The sequence below is a fragment of the Bombus pyrosoma genome, linkage group LG15 (assembly GCF_014825855.1).
Source record: "Bombus pyrosoma isolate SC7728 linkage group LG15, ASM1482585v1, whole genome shotgun sequence".
In the NCBI taxonomy this organism is placed as follows: domain Eukaryota; kingdom Metazoa; phylum Arthropoda; class Insecta; order Hymenoptera; family Apidae; genus Bombus; species Bombus pyrosoma.
In genome coordinates this window covers 69,598-91,679 of record NC_057784.1, presented here as the reverse complement: position 1 = coordinate 91,679, position 22,082 = coordinate 69,598, and the positions used below count along the sequence as shown (strand labels likewise).

At 35.2% G+C, this 22,082-nt stretch overlaps 1 protein-coding gene across 3 annotated transcripts in view; it reads right to left on the bottom strand.

Moving 5' to 3' along the window:
• The window catches only part of LOC122575386 (tachykinin-like peptides receptor 99D), a 44,229-nt gene extending 26,063 nt beyond the window's left edge, over positions 1-18,166 (bottom strand). For 2 of the 3 annotated variants that reach the window (XM_043744225.1, XM_043744224.1), the window contains exon 1: positions 18,012-18,165. The gene's annotated coding sequence lies outside the window, so the exon portion shown is untranslated. Of the gene's footprint in view, positions 1-18,011 lie in introns of all 3 variants that reach the window. The other variant, XM_043744226.1, reaches the window with a different exon arrangement.
• Between the last annotated feature and the right edge of the window lie 3,916 nt (positions 18,167-22,082).

Below are 22,082 nucleotides of genomic sequence, written 5' to 3'. Positions count from 1 at the left end.
TGGTACAAGACATCTTAAATTTTTGTCCAAGTATTTTACTTAAACAAAAAGTGAAATTTAAAGACAAATTTCTATAGGACGCGCAAAGATGCTTAATGGGTGACTGCGTGTATGTATATTGATATTTAATACTTTGAAATATATATATACTTAACAAAATTGTTATGCCATTGAAATTCCAATTTCACTAATTTAACGAACAACAGAGTTTAATAATTTAACATATAAATTGAAATTAAGCTATACAGAACCGCCAGTAAGCGCATATAGAATGAAATTGATTGTTATTCATTAACTCTGCCGATTTCATTATCGGGTGTGTGTGTGTGTGTGTGTGTGTGTGTGTGTCTGTCTGTCTGTCTGTCTGTCTGTCTGTAGTTCCTTTATAATTGATAGACAGAGTAGATGTCCTAATTCAGAAGATAAGATTTTAATATCTACATATATAGCTCTTCTCGTGTCAAAAAAGTAATTTATCCTATTTATCCTATTTTTTATATTATTAATTAAAATGTTTTAATATTCAATACTGCAAAGTTTCAACATTACTGTCGAAACTTTCAGCTGTAGCATGTAAATGAAACTTGTTGACATGGATTAAATCTTATCTCACTGATCGTTTACAAATTGTTGAAATAAGAAAAATTTCTCCAGGTACATATCCCAATGTATTATTGTTTGATAGTTTTATTCGCGATTTGGCCAATGTTTTTGTTAATAGCGAGTTTCTCTTATACACTGGTGAACTGAAGATTTTCAGATTTTGCTCATTGTTTCGAGAAATCTTTATATAGAGCTTTAAGCACGATTTAGTTTACGTTATAAACGTGGAATTTTTGTAATTGTTATATTTAATAATATTTAATTTTATAATATATAATATATTATGTAGCTATCGCTATTTTTTTTCTTCTCTCTACACCTTTCCTATTTGTAATTATGCAAATACTTATAGTATACTTATAGCATATATAATTATAACACAGTTTTCTGTATATATTGCGTTTAGATTTAGATAGCGTTTTATCGACATATAAATAAACAAGTATGTAGCATAATACTGTGAAATTACAGGTTGAAACAAATCTTTTGAAACATTGGTTTAATAACAAACAGATTTTCTAACTTGCACCACTTGTGGGCATATTTCGATCTTTGCTGCTGTAAAAAACTTTGTTGATTATAAATAAAATATATTCAAATGTATTCAAAGTTTGATTTGTAAGATAGCTACGGAATTTACTCACTCAAATAATATACATGACCCTAGGGAAATTTCGGTATATGTATATGCTAATATAAGATGCGAACACGATATAATATACATGTATAGGAGTGTACGCAAAGAATATCTACTTCTATAGAACATGTATTTACCACAGTATGAAGATAGAAGAAAGATTTTAGTGTATTCTACATGTACGTGTAGGTACTAACTCTGTGTGCGTGCGTGCGTGTGCGCGCGCATACTTAACAACTGTTTTATGCGTACTTAAGAAAGATCAAATTGTCTTTCAGTTAATTGAATTAATCGGGATTACATTGTAACGTAGTTATCGTAGGAAATTCTTTTTACGATAGATTGTATTTTTAATGAACTTCCGATAGATTGTATTTTTTTTTTTTTAAATGTCTCAGAATCGTTAATGAGCTATGCGATAAAACTCGATTCATCCGAGCATGTCAACGTCATGTCAGCAAGAACGTTCGGAGTCCTTCAGAGATTCTTTTCCACTGACCATCATTTTTTTTTAAATCATCCGATAACTCAATTCCAGATTACTGGATTCGTCTATCCTTATGAATACTAATATAAGGAAATGATATATATGAGATATTGGCCGGTGTTTCGAATAACAAAAGAGCTCACAGCAGAAATTCAGTGAATCTGGTGGTCTTGGGAGAAATCTCGTTCCGATAAATGGAATTCTAGCTGATATTCGTAAAATTTACGTCCTTTACGGATAATAATTCCAGTGTTTTGTCGAGACAGGGAAAATTCATCTTCGATTAAATGGACCAATGTTTGCCAAACTTGTCTTCGCATATTGAAAAAGTTCGTTCGTAAGGAAACTCAGGACTATTAAGTGTAACTATTTTATGCGATTAATGGCCAACGAGGCACGATCGTAACAGACGCGCCTCACGCATCGGTTACATTCACGCTTGTATGTTCACATATGCGTAATGCGAAATGCGAAACGGAAAGCAACGGATGCGGCACGCGCTAACACAATTAACCTCGTGGTAATGGAGTATGCGAGGACCGGCGCCTGTTGCTGGAGCAAGGTTTCATCCTGTTATCAAGACGCTGTCGATACTTGCAAAACCAACCAAAGTATCTACGGTACTAGCCATGCTCTAGAATCTAGAAATACGGACAAGTTACTCACGTATTAGGTTGTCCGAAAAGTGTCTATCTTTTACAGACACGTTTTTCACAACAACGCATCTTTATACAAACGTGAAAGCTAATCTGTCAAACGTTGTGATCTTTATCTTGATAGAACAAAATGGCTGAATACGTAATTCGATAAAACAATATAAAACGGAAACTGTTGCGCGTCCACTATTTCCTTATGAAACGAAAGAAACATTTCGCACGACCTAATACTTTACACTCTGGCAGAAAGCGTATTTCCCCGTTTAGAATTATTGCAATACGAAAGACGATGAGAAACTTTGAAAATCTCTTTAACAATTGTTGCGAATATTTCGTTTATTTTGGAATCTTAGCCTGTAAAATCGTGATACGTTTAATAATTTTCGATATTGCCAGCCTTGGACGCGTACATGTGGATAGCTCATCAGTCGTCTCTATAGATAGACGACTCTTTTATGTTAACTTTCTCATCGTGTAAATTGTAATTTCGAAGAGTGGTTGTTTTTGAGTTTGTTCATGTTCGTTTCATGTTCATAATACGAGCAAAATACGAATAGGAAACAACTGAAATCAAACCCGAACAATTTCGCTTGAATTCAAAGACCAGCTTGCATAATTTTATTGCAAAATATTTGTTTTCCATTTGTATTTTATATCACGTATTATATCAACTACATCGCACGTCTTGTGTGTGTGTGTGTGTGTGTGTGTGTGTATAATTTATCACATAAAATACATAATTAAGTAAAGTCAAAACGTTCGTGGGTTGTTTACGATGAATCGATTCGATGATATCGATCCAAGATCCAACTAATTGTCGTTTAACGTATTTAACGTTCATTACGATACAATTACATCTGGCATAACGTTTATCCACATTCAAGTCTTGCTTTCGAATTATACGAAATTAGCACACAAAGGAAAGAAATAACTTTTTGGTTAATACATGGTTTTGCTGTTTGAAGTAAACATTGGCGAAATTTGGTCAAGCATTGACCGCTTGCAACTTTATTCGGATACTCTATACCCAGTCTTCTATGAATTAAGATACGGATTCTCCAAACATCTTTATCTATAAAGGCAAAGAATTTTATTAAAGTAAGAGGTTATCAGTTCGAGTTCGGTAACACGAGTTTCAGATACACCTTGATCCGATAAATGCCTGTCTCCTTAAATAGATAGAAATATCGAACACCTTTTCTTAAACAGGAATAAATCAAACGATTGGCTTTAACGTAACTACACCTATTTGATGTGTATATTTTTAGACCAGGTTGTTTCCGTTGTTATTTGATATCAGGGTAAAAGAAAGGCTTTTTAGTTTGAAATTTGATAGCGTTTCGAATCAGGGAACGGTTTACGAAGGGAAGAAGGATATTTTTTCGTTGTGCGATATCGGTGTTACACAAAAAAAAAAAAAAAAGAAAAAAGAAAAAAAAAAGAAAAAAAAAAGAAAAAAAAGATAGGAAGAAGAAAATAATGCGAATATTAATCGAATTTATTAAATAGAACTGAATTTAATAAGAGCAGGTGTATCCTAGAATGATCGCGTGTCACCACCTAGTAGTATATGTAGGTATTAATGATTTCGAGTATTTCGTATAAAGTTGTAAACTACTATCGCAGAGCCTATAAAATTACTAAATTAATAGAGACGCGAACGAAAAGAGCAATTAATTTGTTTGATATTCAACGCACCCCAAGAGTGATCCAAGAAATAATATTGACACAGGTTGTTCAGGGCAATAATGAATGCAACGGCAGAAAAGTAATTGGACACTATCGACGGATCAAACACGCATTAACGAAATTAACAATCCATTACGCGGTAAAGGCGCTTTACAGTGTCGATGGAAAGCTAATAAAACGCGATATATTTATTCTCGAAACCGATACACGACGTTTCGTGCGTGTCGTAACGCAACGTAAGTTACGAGTAATTTCATTACGTACAATATGTCGCAGAGAAGATCATTTCTGCAGCCGCGATTCGATTAATTGACAATTTCATGCCATTAAGGTTCTATAGTTAATCCATCGATCCCTTGATCAAAGCACCGCGGATCCATGCCGCTTAGAGATTTTAATCATCCCTGTATTGTCTATGCATTAGCGTGTTACCATTTAATAAATACTTAGTTGTCACGCTATATCACGTTCTTGATCTTCCCTTTGCCTCTACTGCCATATCTTTGTCACAGTATCTCTATAATTTTACCAATCTATAACCAAATGGTGAGAAATCTTGATCTTGGTTTGCGAATTATCAAATATTTTATGAAATGAGATTGAAATTTTTCGGATATTTTCCAACAAGGATATCTACACGGCAAAATTTGCTATATATCAGGGACTGTTCATTACACCACCTGTAATTATTTCCTATCTTCATTCGCATTAGATTACAATCGGACGAAAATTTATTTCGGCTTTCTGCTCGTAAAGTTTGTGTAGCAACTAGGGATAGAAGAAAGAGGCGGCAGCGTTTAATCTTAATCTTCCATGGAATTCATTTCAGCTCTTCCACACTACCCCTCCCCCCTCCTCCTCTTCCTCCTCCTCCTCCTCCTCCTCCTCCCACGATATTACAGGAAATTACAGCTGAGACCACGTTGCATCATATGTATGGTAAACTTGATCGACGCGATTTATCATTTACGTCCAATCACTTTCTTACGCACCGCAACGGAACCAAAAAGTCGGTCCTTTCTGGATGGTAACATTTTTCACTTTCTGGCCAGTACATATTTCGCATCAGGTGCTTTCTCTTACGATGCAGCTGCCTACTAGGTAGTCACCATCATAATATGGCGAATTTCTGCCGGAAAATAGCAAAATCCACGAGAACCAACAGCTGCTCTGTTTACGGTATCCTCCCTTGTTAGTACAAGCAATCAGAAGCTTATGTTCACAGTTAATTTTACCGAACGCGTGATATTTTCTGTTACTCGATAAATCGTACAGATCGATACCTATTACACTATTAGGTATATAGGATACATAGCGTTTTGTCAAACTGTATCCAAACTGTAGATCCCTATAAATATCTTTCATTGTAAAATTAATTACATCCATGTAGGTACCTATATCGTAGATAGGTATCGTAGGTAGAAGTGAAATTTTATCACGTTACTCTGTGTGCTGTGTTCATCTTTAATGTAGAATTTTATTACACGTCGATCGTACAAGTTACTACAAGAGTTACTTTTCTGTGTATTTGGGAAAATTATTCACTTCATGGCATGTAGACTAATACATATATGATACGATCAAATCAATATATCGTCAATTGAGAATACGCATATACTATTTAATATGGATTCAGAAAACTCCGCTCGGCAATGGATCATTTAACACAATCTTATATACATCAATTTCCAAGTCCTGTACTTAGCTTGTACTGTAGTTGTAAGTAACAATAACTTACAACTTTCAGCCTTGATACAGAAAACGCTTATAGAGTGATGTGGATACGAGAATCATTCGTACATCACCGAAAAGTGAGAAATTGGGAACAATATCGTCTGTGCTTTCATACTAAATCTACATATCGATAGATATATCCAAGTTAGAGTACAACAAACATTATCGAAATCAGAATTTATAGAAAAGATAGATAGAGACTCAGTCTTAAGAATCGTCCATTAACGTTACGTTATTTCTCATCGCTTTCTTATTGATCTCTACTAATCTCTATTAATTTAGTTTCTCCGATCAAAGGATGTTTAAACGATTAGGATGTTGCAGGCGAGTTTATCATGTTCGGCACTGGGAAAAATACAGATGCTACCAAAAATTATATGGAATCGCATTTTGTTCCCTTTAGCGGCCAATTGTCGATTTTCCGATCATATTTTATTCTATCTGAAATTCAATCTGAAACTAATACTAGAACAAAACTTTTTACAAATCTTTTTTTATGTAATTTATTTACCATTTCACTTCTTTAGTTATAATACTTCTATAATCGAAATATATCGAATACTGAAAAGTTATCTATTATTAACATCGTATCGTAATTTAAATTCCACAGTTAGAGATAAGATTATTAAATGGGATCATCGTTTTCATCTTAACTGTTAACGTGAAGAAGTAAACTCTTTCCTCGGAAAGATCTTTCATAATTATTTATATAACGATTTTAAACGGACTTCTAATCGTCTTACATTCTTCTCGTGCATAGTTTGCCCGGGTAACTCATTAAAACTCTGTCTGTTTCATTTCTTGGGAAATGTTTAACTTATCCTCTTTATCTTTCTGCTTCTTGCGACGGAGATATTCGAGTTAGGGAAGCTAAAATTATGTTCCATCTCTGTCGCCTAAGGAGAAAATTGTAATAAAAAATTGTTCCTTCCTAGTCTCTATCTTCCTGTTCTCTTTACCCTTAGGATTTGCTTTCAAATATTATACGTAATATTTTGTCGGTAGTTTTACAAAAAACGAAATTAATCGTTTTCAAATATCAGATAACAAAAGTCGAGTTTAGCAAGAATTCGTTATTAGATTAATGAAAATTAAATTTACAAGCAATTTCACGTTGCGATTATAATTGCGATATGCATAGGAAACGAAATATATAGACGAAATATGCATAGGAACGATATTTTTTGAACACATGACACATTTAATATCTCCATTTCGCTAGACTAAAAGCGTAAATGTTTTTTAATATGTACACATGTACTTTTTTTACTATGTATTTGTACTGTATACTTTTCTAGAGCGTTTTCTAGAGTGGAGATCCGGCTACAAGTACTTAGAAAGCTTCATTAAAAATAGGAGCGCATCTTGTACATGCATCGATGCATCAAATTGATGCGTACAGATTTATTTCTAGAATTTCTATGCCATTCTATACCGTTTCAGCTTACCTTAGGACATTTTCTCCCATTTCTAATCATTCAAAAGATAAGTACCTCTTTTCACTGTTACATGATGGGCGTTGTGTATATAACGAATAACACTTCGACATGTAATGATCAATATAACATTTTATTGGACACTTTATTTAGCAAATAATTCGAAAAACGTATAACACCCAGCGTGTGTTCAACTCAACATGAATGTCTCTGTTTGAGATCAGCGCGTAATCAATTCCAATCGGCCGGTACACGATACGTGTGAAACACTTACATACATACATATTTCAATGATTTTTATTACAACAAGGCTGTTGATATAAACGATTTCGTTGAATTAGTTACCGTCAAATAACTCATACACCCACGAATAGGTTATTTCACGGTAAATATTTTCTACAACAAAATTATTTAGGCTCATTAAAGTCAAGTTACACACGAGATGTACTATATTGGAAAAGTAAACAGATATATAATTCATAATCCTGTAATTCAGGATCAAAATCAATTAAGGCAAATATATGTTATACAAATTTTTTTCATTACTTTTATAGCTGCGATTCAATTCACCCTTCGAGTTATTATGTCAATGTTTCAAATCCGCCAATCAATACTTGGAACGTAAGATAGATACCGCAAGCCATAACGTTTTCCCTTCCGTATTTCACCACTGAGATTTGATATTGTAAACGGAAGGCCATAAATATCATTGTAAACGAAAAACATATTTTCTGCCCCCATCTTTTCCTTTCAACCCTGCTTGATTTCCAGTTGAATTTACATCTTTTTTTTTTTTTCCTTTTCAAAGCAGAAGAGCCACGTCAATACAACGGAAAATCTTCTCCTCCTCATCCTGCTATATCTTCAAACAACATCTATCTTTAACTAGGGTAAGGTTCTTATTTTTCTGATAATTAAGAAAATGATCTATCAGCTAGATAGATCTTTTTTTACATGAAATACCATCTTTTTTCATCTTTTGTCCTTTCAATATTGCCAGGCAATTTCTAAATATATTACCCATCTAACAATATGATTATCATACCAATTACGAGTTAAAAATTCAAGGCAACCGAGGCATCCAAACGTGAATTCAACATCAGTTTCGCTAAAGACAAACACTCTCGAGACTGTTCTTTTCCGAGAAAAGATTTCGGCACCCTCCTCCTTCGTCTTTTTGAACTCTCGAAGGATTCGAGATCAAAGGCACGTGATACATAAATATCGCGGCATACCAGGTCGGACTTTCAACGCGGAACTTTCAACCAGATAACAGAACAGATATGTATACAAAATGAAAGGGAGATTACTTTTCTGGAAACGAACGTTGGTAGATTGTTGGCAGACGAAATAAAGGATCCTTGATTACGACAGATATCATCATACGGCTCCCGCTCGTCTCTTCGTTACGTTTTGCTCTTCGTCCTTTTTATTTTTCTTTTTCTTTTTCTTTCTTTTTCGCCGTTTCTAGAGGTCTGTGTCCCCCTCTTGATTCTCCTAAACTTAAGATCCAATTATATCAGCCACGAATGACATTCTTAATCTTAACAAACGCCTTCGACCTAGTCTCATAAAACACTGAATCTGCGTTTCCTTTCTTTCTCTTCTTCTCCCTCTTCTACCATCGTTATTTTCGATATCTTTTCTCGAAAATCTTCAAGAAAGGCGCCGGAATCGGCGGGAAATATCATTGAAGACGGCACTGCATGCTCTGCAAGACCGAACTGCGTAGGTAAATCGGTTCATCATAACTTTTGAACTTGAAATGCGACACTTTTGGACAAATTTGTGAACAACATCACTTTACGAAGCACGATTCGAAATCGAGTTTAAGTAAAGTAAAGTTTTTCAAACCTTTCGATTTATTAAAATGCCTGAAAATTATTACGTATTTTATCGTACGGTCCCCGCCCCCTGCTTAGTTTGAACAAGCAAGCAAGATCGAAGATAGGATTCAACCAAAGAAGGGATCGTTAGAAAGCGATCGATCAATCGTAAATTATTTGCCGAATCTGCGAGCGACGCGACGTCTTCTCCACTCATTCATACGACTATCGCGGGTAAATTCTCATGATCTCGCCTAGCTGCTAGATTTGCTACGATATTTCAAACCATCCCGGAATTTGTGTGTGACAACTGAGTTATGGATATCCCAGGGATTCTCCACTTTACGGGCTCGATCGTTCCTAACTATGTTACGTAACACAGATCGGGTCACGTTGAATTTCTCGAGTTGTACTTAGTATCCGTGATGCCACATTTCCACCAATTTCGTCCAAACGCAAACGCGCGAGCCACACCGCTGCTTCTCAGGAAATTTCTAATTACGTTTTCCCCCAATTGCATTTTCCATATTTTTAAACATAAAATTGTGTTACATAGTTTACGAAATCTTACGAAGATACTGAGAACAATGGTCAACGCTCCATCCATAGTATGTCAGAAACGAGGATATACGCAAAGACTTAAAAATACCAACGGTCAGAGAAGAAATCGTCAGGTACGCAGAAATGTACAAGGAAAGAACGGCAACACATCCAAACCAGCTGGCTGCTGAAGCGAGCAAAACGCTCATAGAAAGAAAACTAAAAAGAAAACACCCCACTGACCTCACTAAGTTGGATTACTTTTATAATTCGTTTATCAATGCAATCGCACTATCGAACACCACACAATTGGAATTATACAAATTGGAATTACGTTCGCCGCGAAAATTCCCTTAATCTTAATATATCTGAGGTGTATAGATTAGATCGTGATAGTTGTGTAGTTGCTGGTGTTAGTGCGCCAACTACTGGTGTAAAGGCCGAGATAGGTTCTGCTGCGGGCGTAGATGTCGCTGCTGAGGTACTGCTGCTTTTCTTCTAATTTAGATATCGTGGAAAGAAAAATCGGACTCTGGTCGCCGGGATTTGAGAACCCGGGCCCCGAACGTTCGTAACCCTCTTCTTTCTTCCCTTTTTAACGTGGAGAAATCTTCACGGACACCCCGCCGCCCTCTGGAAGGCGACGGGGTAGTGTCGGACTCAAACCGATTAAAACTCCACGGTGGCCATGCTGACGTTTGACAGGAGTGTCCCGGGGCCTCTTTCGAATTACTGCCGGGGCAAGGCGCTAACCACTGCGCTGCCGTCGTCCGACACTAGTTGGTATTTGCTGTCAAGTGCCGCTACATACATGTCTTTTTCACCAGCATATTGTACTTGCTACGATACTTACAACTAAATAGAAATCAGAATCGATTATTTGCAACACTTCACAACTTTACATTTGTCATCTTGAATTATCTGGGAAAGTGGCACGAAAGTAAACGTAAAGTAGGGTTACTAGTCCAAATGATAGAACAAGTAAAAATATGAATTATATCATTTCGATAACAAAATATTAAAAAGAATACGGCACTACAAAAAGCTTGTCCACTTTAATTTACCTCATATATCATCGTTCATACATATGTATTATACTTCCTCCAGGAAGAAAATGTTTGACGCTGAAGGCATAACGATCTTCGCATAACGGTTCGCGGTTCTTGTTAGCAGTGGTTGATCGCGTTGATTGGTAATTAAGCGTAAAAAAGCAAAATAACCGTAATATTCTTAAATTTACGGCTCGTTTTTTACTGCTTGGCAAAGAGATTGATACATTTCGCTAAAAAATTCAAATAATTACTTGTGTTTTCTGTATTTATGATTTGTCGTATACAAATACTTTTAGAGTATTTTTCATAAAACTTGAAAAAGAAACGCAATTTTTTATGAGAAAAGTTGCGCAAGTAGTTTTATGATATAAAAGTTCCTGGAAACTTTGTAGATTAATTCGAAATATCGCGTTCTCTATAAAAAAAAGTGTGGAAGCATTTTCCATCTCTCTCGTTCTTTCATAACGTTCTTATTGGTTGCACTATGTATGACTTGGCAGTTAAACGTGCACAAGTCTAAACTTTCTAATCGGAGAATTAATATTAAAAGGTATAGAAATTCTTCTAAAGTATTCCAATTTCAATTTGTTAAACGTCCAAATAACTTTCCTTGTAAGATCGGTGTACTATAAACGCGCAGGCGCTTGCCATTAAAACACGATCAAAACAAGCTAACGCCAATCTTCGGAAAGTCTTCAACTCGATTTACAATGTTAAATTACCTGGTAATAACCTCTTACTTATTGTCGCTTGTATATTGTCGCTTAATAATAATTTGTAAAAATTGTCTGTCAATTCGGGATATGCTTAGAATGAATTCTAAGAAATAGCAGCATTCATCGTGGTATCGGGAATCGAGTCTGTGTTACAAATTAATTGAAGAATAATAAATCAATAATCAAATAACATGCCGGGAATGTCGCTGAATTTTTATTTCAACGGCGTTTTAATCATGGTAACCGCATAACTGCGTCTTATGGCCGAAATGTTCCCAATTAATGTATAATGATATACTAAGGCCTATAAATTTCTTACAGCGTTGTTTGTTCACGTATTATTTAACCCGAAGCAAATCCAAACTTTACAACCATACTTGAAAACGTCGGAGCCATTTTTATGAACATAAAGTTATTCGAAATGTTGTTCTCTACAACGTATTTGAAAGTCATTGAAATCAACGAGACGTGTACCCTTTTCGGTATATTTATCCGTATATACTTGGCAACATCACGAAATCAGAAACGCACAAACGCGAATATTATCTGAAAAATGTTGCGAAATGATGGAATTCACCATTTAGGACTTTAAAACTCTTAAAATAGTTTCGCGGATGAGACCAGAAACTAGTAACTGCGACTATGGCACGTTATACGCTAGTTCTCAAATCGAGCCGAACGCTGTTATGTTTGTGCTCGTGTGTGCTAGCTGGCCTATTTTAATCTTTCCATGTTTACTCATTTTCATTCTCCTTTCACTATCCGTTACTCGAAAAAACGAATATCCACGATCGATCTGTCTCGACAGCATACACTACACACACATATAGTAAATACTTGACATGTATTCGTAGAAAATATCATAATTCGAAAGTTTTAAAATTAACACTTTATGGTTAATACGAATGATATTAAATACGTTTAGTAAATTCCGAATTCCACTAGTTACATCGTGCATATCTAGTAGGAACGGAAACACGGGATCATAAATATCGCCAGTATTAGTAATTAATATTGATATCAATTGTTCAACATACATCAATATATACATAATGTGTTCTTTTAAGACATTTTAACGAATAAATAAATATTAACTGATTCTTCACCGTACCAAATGCGAATTGAGATTTGCAGGGCAGTTAAACGCTCATAAATAATCATGTTCCTTTCTTCCTCATAGAGAAATATTCCGGGCTTCTCGAGCTGAATTCGCGACACCAAGTACCCGATGTATTAGCCCGGATTCACTAAGATAATAAGATTTACTACCATCCGACGACCAACCTTCGTCAACCAACTTTCGTGCTTCCAGGCATCCTGACAGGCCTCCGGCTAGAATACTTATGCATCCTATAGCCTTTCGGCAATTCACTTCTATTAATTCGACGATTCAATCCATGACCGCGAGAAACGATACGCGTATACTATAAGTAACAACTTCCCCGTCACGGTTTACGAGTCCGAACTTGGCTATAAATTTCATATATCGCGATTCGCGATAGTTGTTGCACCAAATAGAAACCGTTGTTAAATAGTATTATTTTAACTAGTAGAATTAAATGTTTTTTTTTAGTTATTTAGTACGTATTTCACGCGCTAAAGGCTATCTATCAGTGATCTTGCACGGTTAACGTATCTAATCCACTCACTATCGTGGTCACTCGTGACCAAACCAGTTACTAAAGTAGCTAAAATCTGAAGAACATCTTGAAAGTTGAACAGTCGAATACCGGATGCTTTCATGACGCTTTTCTAAAACTCGTCTCGGTCGTTCAACCTCTTAGCACCCTCCAAATGTTCTATGCACTGGCCAAAAATATTTTGGGAAATGTGCATTTTTCAAGACACTTATTTATTAACTAACATATTTTTCTTAAAAGTAATGAAAATTTCATTACTAAAGTAAAACATACAACATATTTCTGTTAGTTAGTCCAAATGAAATCTTCTCCGCTATAAAAACTTATTTTATAAAAATAAAGTGTCCTTAAATTTGTTAAAATCTTATTAGAAATGAAAAACCAAAATATCAGATGAAGGTATTTTCCGGGAGAACCACGGAGCCACGGGATGTATAACAGCGGCTTTTGTACAAGTTATGAAATCTGAGATATTACATACTCTCCGTTCAATCCTAATGAATATTTAAAAACGATACACATTCGCTTACTTATGACACAGGACGCGAACTTAATCGATGATTCTGGTAAACCACAAATAATTATGTAGGAAATTGATAATTGTAACACGCCGTTTGCCCCATTGTCCTGATCAGTGGTGGTCAATTAAACGTTTTAATTAACACATAAATCGATATAATAATTGAACAGGACAATAATTTAATAATAAATGGGGACAAGACGTGTCAACATGTACATCTATGCAAACAGTATTATATCACGTATCACGTATAAAAAAACGTTAAGGACTATTTTTGGAGTATCAAATTCTTTTATCGTAGGTAATGCATCGTACCCGAGGTAGGTATAGAGATCCAAAGTATAATTCTAAAAGATCGGCCGTTTACAATAACAAACATAACAACGTACTAATCTCAGTACTGCAAGAATTTCACCAATGTCGAACGACAAACGGCGCAATACTTTTTCCTGGATAAATACCGCTATACAGATTTCTTTGACATACCAGAATCTCCTCATTGCGCTACTACACTTTTTATCTCTCTGATAGATAGATTTCAATCAAAGTATCTTTTCCAATGCTATTATTCACATTTCAGGCGTATCTGGAATGCATTATACTTATACTCCATCCATAAATCTGGTACTATTTCTCATCTTTCCATGTCGGCCACGTGCCTATCCTAACAATAGCAATAAACTCTCTTTGGGCTGTCGATTAAGCGATCTAGGAACGAAACGACAATAATTTCTTCGAAATGAAGAAATGTATCTGATATTTAATCTGTCGACTATTTTTGTCCTCTCATATTTTCCGACGAGACAGCAGGCAGTGGTCTCTTTCCGATACCACGTACAGTGGATAGTGCACTTGACAGAATGCTCGGTTTATCAGCGTTCCTCGATTGAAACTCGTGAACAATAATCAGTGAACTACAGTAGATTTGAACTGGATTTGATCAGAAATGTCCCTAGACTCGTGATTCTCGATCGCATTGTCCTTTGCAATGGCAGTGATCGACGCTCTCAACAGGATTCCGAAACTGTCAAACCATATGATTTCATCGACTTCTTGACAAGAATATCTGTCTCGGCGCCATCACCAATGTATATGTAACATATTACGACGATCAATATGAATCTTCGTTAGAATTTAGTCAACAGTTACTTTTGTATTAGTCTGTGTAAAACAACATATTCTAATTTATTTATCAATATTTAAATACTTTGCTTACTTACTACTTACCACTTACTACTTACTACTTACTACTTACTACTTATTACTTACTACTTACTATTACGGTACGTTTCCACGTGGCAGAAAGTCATGATTTTTCTCTTTATGAGGGAGAAGGGCTGCAATTGAATGCACTGTTTTAACATTCAGTGTCATCGCTGTAAAGTCACAACTTAGTGTCACGTGCGTGTATATATACATATATGATAATGGCAATTATCAAATGTATATGTAGATATATCATAAAATTTGAATAGGTTCATAGATTGCATGATCTCTGTTACGCAATAGACATATTCTACGTTTATAAACCATATGTGTTTATGAGTTTCATAGTAATAAAAATGCGATAAAAAATGAATAGAATTTCAAACTATAATCTCTCGTTTTTCTTCTTCTTTCGTTGCTGTGTTTTGTTAAGCAATAACAGAAAACGTAGCGATTAAATTGTTTATTCGTTTGTTTTTTACTTTCCTCTTGGCTGGTTACTTGTTTCTATCGGAGGGATACCTTTCATTCTTGTTGTTCCTTTTACGGCATAACACCATCTTAACTAACACTATCAACCATCGGCGATGGTGATGACGATTCAACGAAGAACCAACGAATTAACCGATTAAAAATGAATGGAAAACTTTTCTACGGTTCCAACTGACAGCGATATAGGGCTACACTTTCCAACTGCTGAAATGTTATTAAAAATTAGGGGTTTTCATTGGGCCACGAATACAGAAGCACGCTAGCTCTTTTCTACGATACGCTAAATATCAGCATCGATTTCTTTCTACTTCTTTAATTAAGCCTTAAATCAGTGAAAAAACAATACAAGAGCATTTTTTCCAAAAACCAGACATATACGAAAAGCGTATATATGTGGCATACGTAATCTAAAAAAATCTAAATACGACTTTGTCGTATATTTTTTCACTTTTATGAGTACAAAGGTCTATGTGTTTTGACGTTTAGAAAGATACAAATTATTATCTCTATTAAATTATTTTAAGATCACTTACGGTTTTCTCGAATTAAATATCGTTTAGTATCACTTGTATCACTTTTACTCCGAGTTTCTCGATTTAGTGTGCAACAAATCTTTCAGATCGGCTACTATAGGAACACAAACGTCGTAAAAATTTCAAGTTTTCAAAATCATTACATTTTATTTGAACGCGAATCAGCTGGCCGTGTATTTCGGAAAATTTAATTACACCCACGTGACATTGAATGTTATTAAATATAGTTTGAACAGATCGCGATCCGTTGGTGGTTGTTCATAAATTGTCGTAATTATGAAATCACCGGTAGAACCGTCGAAACTCCCGCCTCGTCACACACTGTCAGTTTTCATTACAGGATCGACGCGTACCCGGCTTTCCTCCGATGCGTGATTTTCCACCACACATACGAATCCGTACGAGCACGTTCGTGTAAAATCTTTCAAACCTCCCGCCTCGTCCGCCTTTATTTATTTTCATGGATTAATAAAAGATTACGGAATACGTATGCACGTCGAGCACATACTACTAACAGACATCGTTAGAAAGGCAATTAAACAACGGACGAGCCGCGCACATAATTTATGATAAGTTAAGTATGTACCTATCTGATTTAACAATGGCGGCGCGGCAGAAAGCTCCGAAACTAAGTGTTTCAGATCTACTGTAAAGTAGTCGCTGGTTCTTCGTTGGTTCTTTGCTGGACAGAAGGCAAACGATCGGAACATAGAAGTAAATTTTAGTTGGTTGGAGTTTCGCTACAACGTTTCTGCGATTGGAAATGTAGCCAGGCATAATATTTACCACGGTAGACGATGCACAGTTTTCAACATCCGCTAGATATTAACGATGCAGTATGTAGGATCGTATACTCCGCTTAAAATGCATTTTACACCATTAATTTGCGAACCATTTGCAAACCATTGGGGTTCGACGAAAATTTCATTCGACCCAATTACGCGGAACCGTGTACCAGATGAGTTTATAGATCGTTCGTGATCGTCGATTCGCCGACGCGATGGGTGAATATCTTCATTTACCGCGCACGTTCCACCAAACTACTTCACCCTTCCCACGCTGTAGATTGCACTCTTTGAAATTTCCTCGACTGCAGCACTCTCTTTTCGCTACTTGCGAACGCTTTAAATCAAAGTTTCGACGCTTCCAAGCTTTCCTCGATCTCGATACAGATATTCGATAATGTAGCGACGAGAAGTGCTAGAGATACCTGTGTAACAACGTTAACAAGTCTTCCAACTACTTGGACCAAGGTATATTAAAGAACGGAACACGTCCAAGTTCTTCATTTTACAACTCGCGAGAACTTTCTTTCAATTTCCTTGACACCTTGTTTTCTTGGCAACGTTCGACCACGGAAAATTCATTGATAACGAAAGCTGATTGCTACGTCGTTTAAACCACTTCACATGGAACAATTGACTTTTATATTTTTATGTATGTACGTACAGTATGCACGCATACATGCGCGCACACACACACGCATTTCGTCGATTCCATGACTCGACGAAGAATAGTTGGACAGTTTGCAGTGGCGAGGCGACACAACGTCGCGTTTCAATTTCACAAGCGCTTTGCTCCGGGAGCAATTCATCGGTTTCATCTATTTAAAGTTGTATTCGCTTTATTTTTACAATGGTAAATCTCCGATCTCGTTTCACGGTATCCGTTAATGCGTCAACGATTTATCATTTTATTGTATACGATACGATAGAAAGAGAAATAACGAGAACAGCGTGTTTTAGGCACAAGGAACGATACCCACGACTATACGATTTACCTCTTCGAAATGATTAACTTGTCACGTATTTTACAATGAAAATTTCAGCTGTACACATAGATCGCTGGTAACAAGTTTCAATTGCTCGCGAAAAAGTAAAGAATATTGTTCGTTGTAATAGATTCGACGCGATATGTTTATCAGCGATATTGGTTTCGCGAAACAAGACTAGTCCGATACTCCCTATAATCTAGCATATTGTAACTTGGAAAACCAATTGTAAGTCTGCTCGATGTCACTGTTAATGGACATGCTAAAGCCGAAGCTGTTTCTCTCAGTCGACATTTTCATAACACTTTTTTCGCCGTATACTACCTATACTTATCCTATATTTTCCTTCCATTTTTCCTAAGCATTTTCTCTTAAACATCATTCGTTCGTTTCCTACGCTCTTCCCTCTTTATTCTTTCCTTTTTCTTGTGTTTTTATCAATCGGAAGAAAAATTTTGGGACAAAAGACTCACCGGTGTGTCAAGATATCGACGTAAACTTGATTCGTTTGCAAATAATTTCACACGTCGATGACGAAACGTCGTTCTTCGTGAAATGTTGCACGCGATTTAAAGGTTGCCCGAGCGGTACGGGACGCGCGCTTCCACGATACTGATCGACGACGTCTCGCAATACTCGCGCGTCGCGATGCGACGCGACGCGACGCTCGGACGCAGAGCGCGTACTCGAAACGCTAACCTCCTCTAGCCTATCCGCGACCAGCCACTGGAACTCTATTGCCAACTTCTCTCTACTTCGAACATCGACTTTTCCTCCTTTTATACTTTATACCATTCTTCTCTTCATCTTCGTTACTATACTTGTGTCTTTTTCGTTTTATCTGCGAAACCCACTTACCTAAAGATAAGAGACCCACTTGTGTCCCGAGATTGTTCCTAGATAATTGTTCTCTTTCAAAATGATATATTGATCATAGTTTCCTTTGTTTGTTCGACATTTAGAATATCAAATCAATGATATACGTAATTAAAAAAGAGAAAAGAGAAAAAGTCCTTTAATCTGACTTCTCAATTAATAAAACCAGTCAGCAGTGTTTTAAAATTAAATGTCTCTACGACATTATATACCGGTTACACGTACATAATCGTCGTTTTGTTGTCGAATATCTGTTTACGAAGACAAGCACGGTACAATAAATTGAAACTCGTAATTGTACTTTGACATTTGGAAAGCTTTTAAACCAATGAAATGTCGACGGAAACGGTTATGCTGGTTATCAAGTGATATCATTCCAAGAGGATTTATAAATTAATTAGAAACCTTTGCGATCTGGATCTATACCATACCATGAAAATCTTTCCTATCTTTTCGTCACACGACGAAAGTGAATGATATTTCCTTCAATAATCGCACGTAGAATCGCTTCAAGGAATTTTTATCGAAACAAAAACAAAGGAGAACATACCAAAAGACAAAACGACGCAATGCCATTTCAATAACGGTTTTCTGGTTTCACGAACGTGAAAAATAATTTTTCTATAAAACAATTCGACCACGGCATTCGTTTCACCGTAGTTGTTTGATTGCTCATGCTTATTTCCATTCGCACGGATCGAGTAACAATCGCCAACAGAAGCAACGTATTCTCTCTTGCTTTCGTGCTTCTTGCAACTTTCAGCTAAAAATCAGGCGCATCGCCTTCGTCGCGCGAGCCATTCGTTCAAAATGAAAATGTCTTTTCCCTTTATGGCTCCTTTCGTATAATACTAAATACTTTCTCAAAATTTCGCTTCATTCCCTATTCGCGATATTCCTCGGTTTCTTGAAACATTTCAATCGGTTGTAAATAGTGAAAAATGAATGAAAGAAATGAATTGAAAGAAAATATCAAAAATCTAAAGTTTCCTTCAATTTTCAAAATGACGTTACGAAATAAATTTACGCGTAATTATATAATTACGTACTAACGCAAACAGAATATGCGAAATGGTTATAAACGTGTCTAGGTTTTAAGAACGCAGAGAGATAACAGATAAAATAGTAGACGCACAAAGGTAATGGATCTCAAGTATAAAAAGGTTTTATGTTGTCTGTATCATGTAGTAAAACGTATGTACAGTATTTATCGATCTATTATCTAGTAGAAATTGTAACAGCCGCATGTATCTCTCATTCTATCACTGAGATTTAACATACATAGCTATACATACGTATACCCCTAGATTCCAATCCTTTTAATTATCCCAGCTACTTTAATTGCTAATACTATCGAATTTGTTTCGTTTGACTACATTTTTTTTTGGTTTACTACTTACTGCTAGGCATGCTACATTCCTATTTATTATTCATGCGAGCTATATCATTGACAATACACGTTCATAGCAATGGCCTCCAGTTTCAAAATAATTAACTTAATCGAAAGGTCGTACGTGACAGGAGAGCTGGTTGGGTAGTAATGTTGAGTCAACATACGAATCTGACGTCTTCGAGCCGGATAGCTCGATTATAATCATAACCGAATTGGCAGCGAGGAAGTTCCAATCAGGAATTATCGAGCTTTTGATCGACCGAGATATCGGTCGCATGGCAATATGTATGTAATTTTCAATTACTTGTGCATACGCTACGTTAGCCACACTTGTAATTTTCATTTTGTTCTTGATGAATACTTGTAATTTAAGCTACAGTATTGTACTTATTATATAGTTATTAAAATTATATATATATATATATAATATATATAATACAGTACACTTTATCGCGGGGAGAAAAATCAACTATTTTAACCGAGTTTTACTCTCTAACTCATGGAACCTTAAAACATATCCATCAACGGGCATGTTTTATTTTAATCATTTAAATACAATACGAATCGAAACGTGACAAAAAAGAAAATATATAAATACATCTCTTTAACAATACATTTACATCTTATAAACAAATCTCTTAGCATCTCTTAGTAGAAAGAGTTAAGGAAGTAAAGCTATCGATACTGCTGCTTTAGAGATTACACATTCTTTTAAAGCTAACTTACTTAATTTCTACATTTTAATATTATTATACGGCAATCGATTTAAACATATTTCACCAAAGACTTGTTTCGTGATTCATTTCAAAATAAAAAACAATGTACTTGAATATTCAGAAATTAATCACTTTTAAATCTTATGGGATTTTGTATGGAAATAACTCTTACATGTACATATACTTATACTTACTCCGTACACTACATCGACATATACATACTCTCTTTTGGAATTCACAAACAATAACAACATTCAGGTTGAAAATTTTCGCGTCAATTATATTGTTTATTATTATTAGAGCTAGTAATCAAGGTGCTAATTGCCCGTTTATCTCGATATTATTAGGTTGTCTGAAAAGTTTCTTTCGTTTCATAAGATGATAATAGATGAACAACAATTTCTGTTTTATATTATTTTAGTGAATTAGATATGATCCATTTCGTGATATTTCTATTATTATGTTTGTGCATAATTACATCAATGTATTATTATTTCGACCATTCAAGTTTACATATGTAAGCGTTCGAATACTTTCGTGAGCCACTGTACAATGGACTGTCGTACAACGCGGTTAATACGTTACGCGCAGCATGAATTCGCGTTGTAGGAAATTGTACTGTACGTGAATTTTTCTCGTATAACGTGCATAATCTAAATTAATACGTTCGAACTGATTATTGCTATGCCAACTTCTATTTTCTGTGTTCTATCAAATAGAATAGTATTTTACAAATAAATGGCATATATACAAAGTTCATTAAAAAAAATTTATTATTAATGTACGTAAAAATCGTATATTTTACTTTTTCTCCTCAATTCAGCTGATCTAACATTGCAACTTTTTCTTTAATAGAAATGCTATTTCTGTTTTAACATTTTTTTCTTTCTAATTTCATCCATCATCATGTCCTTAAATTAACTTCCTTTATAAACGTAATTTACGAAATACTTCTGTATTATGTATACATACGTGTTTTAAGTTTTTAAACTTTCTCGAATCATGAATACATGACGCTGATACGTCAGTGATTGATTCCTCATGCATTTTTTTTTTTTTTTTATCACCGATGCTCATACCGTTATATCTTAAGAGTGATCCCGTCAAAAAACAAAACAACGATGAAACATCAGAAGCCGGTAACGATTTAGAAAGCAACCTAATGCTCAACTAAAACAGATTTAATTCTTAAATCAGGTGATTCCCGCGTTTTACTATTTGGCGTTGTAAGAACTTACATTACACGGGAGTCTACTGTAATTAAGGAAATTATTGTTTTATGGAAGGGTGATGAGATTAGTACATTATTTCAATTCTTTATTCTCAATAATTCCATTGCCAAGCATAGAAAAATATATGGCACCAAATTATACATTACTATTACTAGTAATATAATTAACATTTAATACGTTTTTATTATTTAAATTTGATGTAGTTATGTAATATCAGAACGAACATAATAAAAATGTATAAAATATGTAGATAGATATCTTTACATAATATTCTATAAAAAGTACCAAGAGAATTGTACACACGGATGTATTAAAAATCTATAACGG